Genomic DNA, 9305 nt, shown 5'->3' with positions numbered 1-9305 from the left:
CAGCGCGTGTGCGCCTGCTATCCCCACTTAAAGGGCCGACGTTCAGCTACGACGGCTTGCAGAAACGTGCCAACCTGCCGCAGTATAATCACGGAGGCTGGTCAGCAAGCGGTTAAAATGGAACTGCTGCTGTCCTAAAGGTGCCCTCCTGTGCTTCTTCATCCAGAATGGGGGCACTCTAATACAGGAGGTACTGTATGTTGCTTGCCAGATCACAGGTGAAAACCTGGGGAAAAAGCCTTAAAAAAAATAGAAAAACCAATGCAGCCACAACATCTAATGACTGGGACATTTTTGGTTTTGGGCTTAATACTGCTTTAAATGACCTGCCAATGAAAAATTGGAAACCTTTACATCTCTTGAAAACAGTCATTTAAATTAATGGAAAGACCAGTAAACAGGAGAAACCGCACCAAGAGTACATCTTCTAGTATACATACAAGCTGTAAAAGTAGACAATACAGTCAGGTAAGACTGTAACAGAGATATTTATTCAACCTGTGTTCAAATTCAGGTTTTCAGAAAGCACACCAAAACTCCTGCATGCAGGAGTTGTGGTGTGCTTTCTGAAAGCGTGCCAAAATCGTGGGACAAAATAGAAGTCTATGGCAAAGCCCAGCTAACCCACACGAAAACCACGGGTACATTGTGCTGCATGTATGCTGCAAGAGAAGCGCACCAGGTCAGTGTGAAAGTGCTCCTTGCTGTGAAGACCAGTTATAGGTGGGGGCAGTGACCTTTCTTTGTATTGTTCACATATTGGTCAGGCAATGCACTGACACCTTTGCTGCCATTGTGCAATGTGCTTGGTGTTCAGTGTGCTCCTGCGCCTTTAAGGAGGGTTGGGCTCCCTCCAGTCATCTGCCCTTCATCTATCCATTAGAATACATGTGCTCCCACTGTGGAGACTCTTCAAAGTTAGAGTTAGGGTCAGCAGGATACAGGGTGCCTTGCTGTGGCCTGCAGCTTATGCATGTATTTGCAAATGTGTACAACTAAACCCCTGTGTTTAACGCATACTGTTAGGCAGGTTAATTTGGTTGGTCTCAGGCTGGTTGGTAAGTGGAGCTTGGAAATTCTTTGGTTTTTTTTTTCAGTGTGAAAGGAACCAAATATCCTGTTGTTGGTTTCTCTTTTTCAAATGACCACCTTTAGCACTTTGGAAATAACCTTATTATTCATGAATACTCACATTATTTTATGTGCCCATTATCAGTAATAATATTCTTACAATACGGTTTGTCCAGAGCTTTTTCTTGTATGATTCCCTTTCGCAGTTATTTGGGTCTTTTTCCTCGGAGCAGCATCCAGTCCTGCTCTCTTTGGTTTGCATGCTCCTGACCAGCTGCAAAGTGCTGTTTGTTTGCTATCCCCTTTGTTCTTCCTTTGGCTGTGTATTTATGTGTACAATCTTCCTGCCTATCACATAAATCCTATGCTCCAGTTACAATTTTTTTTAAAAATCAGAAGAAAGTTTTTATTTGAGCACATTCAAGCATACATGTCCCATAAACACTCAAAAGAATGCAAAGTTGTGATGTACAAAAAAAAAGGAAAACAAATAGGCAATTACAACTTCCAACTGCATAGAGCTCATTAAAGAGAATTTACAGCCCCACCTAGTGGCTGAAAACAAAAATGACAGTGCCAATAGAGCATTATCATTGCACACTCCAAAGTCAGATAGTAATAGCCAACAATGAGTAGCCAACAGCATTCTACCCCAATATCCTATCTAAATTCAGGTCTACTGGGCCCAAGCATGGTGCATCAAGCCAACCTCCCCAAGCCCTCTCAAATTTTAGCAGGGCATCCACAGTGCTGGTAAGTAAAGCTCCAGTTCAAGTTTTGCTTCTATGCTTTGAGTCACTAACCTACAACAAGTAATCAGATATGGACTTCTGACTTAGCTCTGACTTCCCATTATGTGCACTTGTTTGTGGTCAGTGACTCAAAGTATTGAAGCCCAAGGGTCAACAATGGGAGCCTTTATATTTATATTAGGAAAGTTTTATTTTAACATACAGATTATGAAGACCTACCCCATACTGAAGTCATGTACACAAATGCAAGACCCCGTTCACACCTGGGCAATTTTCTGCTTGAAGCTTGTAGCTCTAAAAACACTCAACAAGATCAAAATGTCATTCATTTCAATAGCCTTGTTCACATCGTGCGTTCTGTCGCCTGAAGCAAAGCGCCTGTTGCTCAAAAAAGTACATGAGTTTCTTTTTGGCAGATTGGAGGGCGATTGCCCCCATAGACCTCAATGGGAATGCCTGGAAATGTGCAACATGAGCATTTTATGAGTGTTTTGTTGCACGCTTTCTGCTCAAACAGCAGCTCTTCTCCCCCTAGTACTTTCTATTGGCTAAACAAAAATGCTTGTAATAAGCTTCCAAAATGCTTCTAAAAACGCTCAAACTCTCTTAACAAAAATGCCTGTGCATGGACTCATAGGCCCGGGGTGTTTAGCAGCAGAAAAAAAAAAAAATGCCTGACGCTCCCCTCAAAGCAGCTGCAAAAATGTCCAGTGTCCATGAGGCCTACATTCTATAAAAAACCTCACCAGGTCCCAAAACCTAAAAAGCTAGCTTTGACAGTGCCGGTTTAAGCAGCTGCCTTAGGGTGCCAGGATGAGGGGGCCATAAAATCTGAATCTCCAGCAACTTGCTGGGAATTTGGATTTTTATAGTGCTGCAGACATGTGTACGGTCTGTGTTACATCAGCTGCAGTGTATTAGAGAGGAGACATCCAGGATCTAGAGACCTGGGTGTCTCCATAAAGATAGCCTGTCACCTATATGCTATCACATAGGGGGCTATTGGTCCCCTATGTGATAGCAATAGAAGTTATGTAAAAAATAGATAAGAATTATATCAAAAATGTTTTAAGTATATAAAGGAGACCTATAAAAAAATAAAATAAAATAAAAATGCGTGCATTGGGGCACCTATGTATGAAAACAGCGATTGTCCCAGATGTTAGAAGGCTGGACGGAGGCTAGCCTGCATTTGTAGGAGGAGTCTGGGGGGTATATATATCCCTCCTCCTCTATTTCCACGTCGGCTCGTCTTCATGGTTGCTGGGTTACAGCTGACGTACGTCATTTCCAGGTCACAGGGCGTCCGAGTCACTTCTTGTTTTTCTAATTGCAGAGCGGCAGCATGGTCGGCTGCAGGAGACTCGTGGCGGTTCACCTCTCCCGGTGCTCAGGGTTTCGGTTGGTGCGGGTGGAGGGCATGAGCGGAGGGGGGGGGGCCATGCCGGATGCCTCTCATAAAATACATGCGTCTTCATGGTTGTCACTGTGAAGCGGCCAGCGATTTGTCGCTTCCGGGTTCTGTACGGTAGAGATTCTTGTGGCAGGTGGGGTGGTCGGTCCACTCTCCCTTGCCGGGTGCTCGACTGGAGGTAGGTGAGGGGCCACTCAGCCTGTGGGGGGGGTGTAAAGCGGTGGAGAGTTAGGTGCCACTGCTGCGGCCGTTCTCAGGGGGTTCGGCATGGTTTCTGTGGGGGTGTCCAGACTGCACAGGGGCTTGGAGAATGTTGCAGGCCCCCAGGCGGGGGTTAGCCAGGTCCAGCTGGTGGTTCTGCCCCCAGCAGATGCTGTGCACGCTGCGCTGTATCAGGCACATGACAGGGGTTGCAGCAATCTGGGGGTGGTAGCAGCAAGTTGGGGTGTTGGGATCACAGCAACTCAGTACAGTTGGGGCTCTGTTCTGTTGGGTGCTGTGGAACTAGGAGCATCGGAGGTAAGAGGCTCTGGGCTAAGACTTGTAGTTCCACAGCATGGCTGCGCAACTCCTTATCCATCATTCACAAGTTAGTGTTGTGCATCAGCCTCATGTTGCCGCACGGCATGATTTGGGGGGGGGGGCACATACAGGTGAGTTCTTGTCACATCAAGCGCACAGGGTGGGGATTATTACCTGGCATCCTGGGAGGGGGGGGGCGCAGCTAGCCGGGCATGCAGGGGTGGTCTTGCTGTAGGAATTTCAGTTAGGCTATCAGTGCACATTGCTGGCAGACTGGGTAAGGAGGAGGTGACTGCAGGTCTCGTAGCTACTCAGTGTGTAGGCTGCAAATGCAGTGGTCACAGGGGTGGTGGTGTTCTCAGATAGATCAATCATCTGCAGCAGTGGGTAGCTTCATCTACAATCTTCCTGCTGGTTACTGTGTTGGGGGGGGGGGGGCCTGTCACTGTTACTGTCACCATATCATGCGGTTCTCAGATGGGGGGTCTATCTTTTCATAATTTCTGACACATCTTTTTCATATCATTGCGGTCATGGCATTCCTATCATGGCATTCTGTAATGCTGGGGTGGCATCTGGTGTCATCAGTGGTCCTGAGGGTTGTCAGGACCTTTGCTCGGTTAAGGGCCTCAACGGTTTTGGGTTGCAGGCCGCAGTTCCTTTCATCCAGGAGAGGTTGTGCTGGGTCTGATCATTTCCAAGTTCCATCACTTGAGCATCGGGCATACTGCACGTTCACAGTATTTGTTCCATCCTTGCGTTCATCTACCCACCACAGTCTGTGGGTATCGCAGCCCTGAGTGGGGGGGGGGGGGGGTCAGCTTCCACGTTCCACTGATGTAGGGCTGGCATATGGGTAGGCCCATTTTTCATCAGTTCTCAGTAGGGCGCATTTCATCTCTGTGTTTCATCTTTGGGTATCATGCAAATACAGCACATACACCAGCAGTCATTTCCATCCTCATATGCATTTCCATGTCTCATCGTACTTTTTGTTCAGTTATTCCATTGTATACCCGGGTATAGTTAGCTAGTGCTCTCATTTTAGGATCTGTCACATCTACAGATCCATATGGGCTGAGGTTTTGTTTTTTAATTGATTGTTGGACCACAATCTTTTCACCCGTATACCATACGTCATAGGATGCACGTTCATTTCATTACACCTGTACGACTACCCACCATGGTCTATGGGTACATTAGCCCTGAGTGTTCATTTTAATTACCTGTCTTTGTGCTGAAGGTTACTCGGGTTTACTCACTGCATACACTAGGGTGGTGGTTGTCATTAGGTTCATATTCACGTGCTGTTGGTCTTGTCATTTCTGCACCTACGTTCATACACTTAGGTAGGCACGGAAGGGTGTTGTTATTTTTCATGTTCTGGTTGTCTGTAGATTTGGGCATGTCACACGTTACTGAAGGTGAATTGTTCGCATTCATCCCTCCAACCCACATGGTGGTTCAGAGCATGTTAGCACCCCATCATTAAGGGCTTGGACTATACCTTAGCTCACAGCGGAGCTTCGTCACAGGGGTTTCCTTTCCCGGCTACAGCCCGGATGGCAGTACTCTTCAGTTTGTTATTCTCAAATCTGTCTCAACCACTCTCATCCACCAGCATAGTACGTATTTCTGGGCATAATTCTTTAACTCAGATTCATGCAGTGCTAAATGTGTTCTGCATGTCCATGCTGTGGTTGAAAGACAGAATGAAGGTGATCGAAGCCCGCTCAGCTAGAGTTGAGGTATCAACTGCACCCCCAGCGCCTGCTCTTCCTAGCACTCCTGCAGGTATGTCGGTATCCCTTAAGTTCACCTGTCTTGTCAAGCCTTCTGGTACATCATGACTAAGCCAAGTAAATGTTTCCTTGTTAGGGGCCTGTTTAGAAGACAACTCATCCCCGGAATTCAGCCAGTTCCTGCTGAAGGAATTGTCAGTAGGCCTTCACACGGGCCTCATCACTATCCCGTCAGTCTTTTAAATGTAGTAACTTGACTTCAGCAGACAGTCATGCTTCCATTGTCGATGAGTTACTGGAGGCAGGATTTTCCAAGGGGTTCGTGTTCGGTCCGTTTCTTTCACCATCGTTGATTATAATTTGTCTGCCCTCATTCCCGCTGAAGTTTTTCATTGAAGTACTTGTCCATGGATCTGGCGATCCAGCACATTTTACAGTTAGGCGGGGGTATTTGGCTATCCAGAACTGATATCACCAATGCTTTGAAGCTATTTCCTATCAGTCCTGCCCTGGGTATGGCATGGCAAATGGTGTAAATGTTATTTCACCAACCGGTTAACCTTTGGGTCAAAAGCAGTTCTTGCATTTGGCATCTTTGCCAAGCACTCCATTGGATCTTGGGTCGCTGCAAGGGGGTCAGGGGATAATTCTATTCAGTTGATTTCCTGCAGTTAGAAGTCCCTGGTCACTGCCCAGGGATCTGCAGTCTCACATTTTGGGCATCACTCTCGGTTCAAATCTCACGATTGCGAGGTTGTTTGGGATGCTGGTCAGATAAGTCAGACCATTCATCTGTTGGCCGATCCCCAGTCTGTTCCAAAGGGGGCTTACAGTCACTCTTGGTAATATGGAATCATGCCATGAGAATCAATCCTCAGGATAGAGCTTTTATTCCAGGTTACTGGCCTCCTTCCGCCTGCATCAGGCCTCTGACTCGGTTGTCAGGTTACAAGCAGAGGTACGACCCGACTTAATCATGTGGGACCAGTTACTGTGTGTCTGGAATGGCATTTCCATGTTCATTCCACAAACTCACGAGCACGTCTCTTGGAGTGTTGCAGACGCAGCTGATGGTTGGTTTCGGACATCTTTGGATGTGAGTGGTTGGCCCCCGGAAGTTGGTCTGCCCATGTTTGCTCATACTTCGGCATTGTTCGTTATTTGCCCAATACTGGCAATAACAGTCACATGGGGACAGGTTGGTCAGGGAACTCAGTGTTTTCCTACAGATGGTTTGGCCACAGCCAAATTATTAATTAGGTAGATCGGGGTCCCTTCTCATCATGTCCTTCATGTGTAGGTTGACATAGTCAGGCATAACATCAAGTTCACTTCCTGGGAGAGTTCATCAGTGCGAATCACTATGGCGCGGCCAATGCATGATCTCGACTGAAGCTTCCAAAAAAAAAAAAAAATTCTCACAGCACCTGGGAGCAGACCTGGTAGGCAAACCGGCTCCTCCTTACTCACTGCTGGTTATAGATTAGTCACTTTCTGGACACAAGGGATCGAACTGGCTAATGGTTCATTATCCAGAAACGCTCTGAAGGCTTATACCAGGGTTTGGAAGATTTTCTCAGGTGCATGGCTCTGGCTTTTCCACAGCGAGTTGGCCTTATCCGCCAACACTATCAATTATATCTATCAGGTGTCCAGCATTTCAGGACCCTGCAAACTCCTGTCAGTCCATCCATTTTTTGCAGCTCACTCTCAAAACTTCCCAACAACAAGAATAGTCAGGCCAGGCCAGGGGCTTGTGGTAAAGTTCACAGAACTACAGTACCTACAGTAACTAGTGTCCGCTTGAAGTGTTGAAGCTTCTCTGTAATCATTTTGCAGTGGCTCCTCTGAACAGCCCTTGCGCCTTTTTCCCACGTATCCTCTCACTACAAGCAGTTCGTTCTCATGTTTGGTTTACTCGTAAAAATCCAAACCATTTATTGGACAATTGTGTAAGATCGGGGTAGTTTTCACAGGTTCCAAACAGGGGGTCCCTTCTTATATCATCAAGTACATGGGGCACTGGAGTTCCTCCTGTTATAGCAGATTCATACCGGAACCCTATACTGTAGTCATCCAGGCATTCGCTACTTTTCTAGACGTATTGTTGTTACCTGCTCTTCATCAAAGCTTTCACATCACACCTAGTTTCGTGTCTATTTTGTCCTCTTTTAGGCGTACTGACCAGCTAGGCCAAGGCACACAACAGGTCTTGGTAGTTAGGGTTATCCCATTTCCAAGTGAAGACTCTGACTACAAGTTAGAAGGCTGGAGGCTAGCCTGCATTTGTAGGAGTCTGGGGGGTATATATATCCCTCCTCCTCTATTTCCACGTTGGCTCGACTTCATGGTTCCCACCCACACGTTCCCCCAAACCTTCATTTATACATATATGCTTCATAACATTTTTTCATATTCATACATTTAGGGTATGCCCTCTTTTAGGCGTACTAACCAGCTAGGTCAAGGCACACCTCAGGTCTTGGTAGTTAGGGTTATCGCATTTCCAAGTGAAGACTCTGACTACAAATGCTGTATATCAGCATGCACACCAGAGTAAGAGCAATATTTTTAGCACCAGTGCTCCTGCGTAACTCTAAACTCATTACCTGTAGGACATTGCGGGGGTCCAGAAATGAACTTTAGACTACTTTCACACTGGGGCGGTTTTCAGGCGCTTTAGCGCTAGAAATAGCCTCTGCAAAGCACCTGAAAACTGTCTCCCATTAATTTGAGTGTGTATTTTCACACTGGGGTGGTGCGCTTGCGGGACATTATGAAAAGTCCTGCAAGCAGCATCTTAAGGGCGGGTTGGGAGCGCTGTATTTAGCGCTCCCAAAATGCCCTGCCCCCTGCAATGAATTCCAAAGCGCCTTAAAAGCGCTTTGAAAGCATCGCAAACTGAGTTTTTACCCTTTTTTGGGTAAAAACCACCCTGCTAGTGGCTGAAAAGCACCGCTAAAACGAGCGGCCTTTTAGCGCTAACGACCGGCGCTGCTAGTGTGAAAGGGGTCTTAATGTATTTTTTACTGAAATGTTGCCTTTCATAAACAGTTGCCCTAATGTCACGTAACATAAAAAATTAGAACTACCAACATTTTATTCCCTAGGGTGTCTGCTTTCAAAAAAAATATATATAATATTTTGGGGGTTTTAAGTAATCTTCAGGCCTAAAATGATTGATTTTTAAAACGTGTAAACCAAAAAAAAATGCAGAAAATGGCTCCAGGACTGGCGTTGTGGAGGGAGTGGTGGGAGGATAGTGGGCAGGCAGGAGGATTGTGGGGGAGGACAGTTGGGGCAAAATGCACCTTCGCCTAAGCAGACAAAAATCCTTGCACCAGCCCTGAGCTTTAAAACACCTACCTTCAGTAGGGCACACTGCCCAGACAACCCCAGTGGTGAACTTTGTATACAAGACCTGGATCAGGTGTAATCTGCAGTGCATACTCTATGCACTTAACCTCATGTAGGTGTCAGCTGTTCTACTCCTGTGCTGAGCATGGCCATTTCCTTATGGCAGCACCCAAGGCTTGCACACACTACAGAGAATACTAAAGCTAGGGCCATAAACAAGTGAAGTTTTTCTGCATCAAAGGCATCACCATAGTTGCCAACATTGTAAAAAAAAAAAATGTGGGAGACTTTTGTGGCTGTAGGTGGAGCCGTACAATAATTAGGGGGCAGGGCATTCGTTTGAAGGCGTGGCCCAGGGAAAATATACAAGTGCGGCGCGCGAATATTGAAAAATGGGCGTGGTTTACGTGGCATAGCGAGTGTGGCTTAAATGGGCGTGGCTCAAGA

At 46.4% G+C, this 9305-nt stretch overlaps 1 long non-coding RNA gene across 2 annotated transcripts in view; it reads left to right on the top strand.

Moving 5' to 3' along the window:
- The first annotated feature begins 2718 nt into the window (after positions 1–2718).
- LOC141144561 (uncharacterized) overlaps positions 2719–9305 on the top strand; it is a 65639-nt gene continuing 59052 nt past the window's right edge. Inside the window, exon 1 of one of the 2 annotated variants that reach the window (XR_012244423.1) lies at positions 2719–3209. This is a non-coding gene — a long non-coding RNA (uncharacterized lncRNA). Of the gene's footprint in view, positions 3225–9305 lie in introns of both variants that reach the window. The other variant, XR_012244424.1, reaches the window with a different exon arrangement.

Source organism: Aquarana catesbeiana, linkage group LG05, assembly GCF_042186555.1.
Source record: "Aquarana catesbeiana isolate 2022-GZ linkage group LG05, ASM4218655v1, whole genome shotgun sequence".
In the NCBI taxonomy this organism is placed as follows: Eukaryota; Metazoa; Chordata; class Amphibia; order Anura; family Ranidae; genus Aquarana; species Aquarana catesbeiana.
Note: the sequence above shows the minus strand (reverse complement) of the source record. Positions and strands in the feature narration are given on the sequence as shown.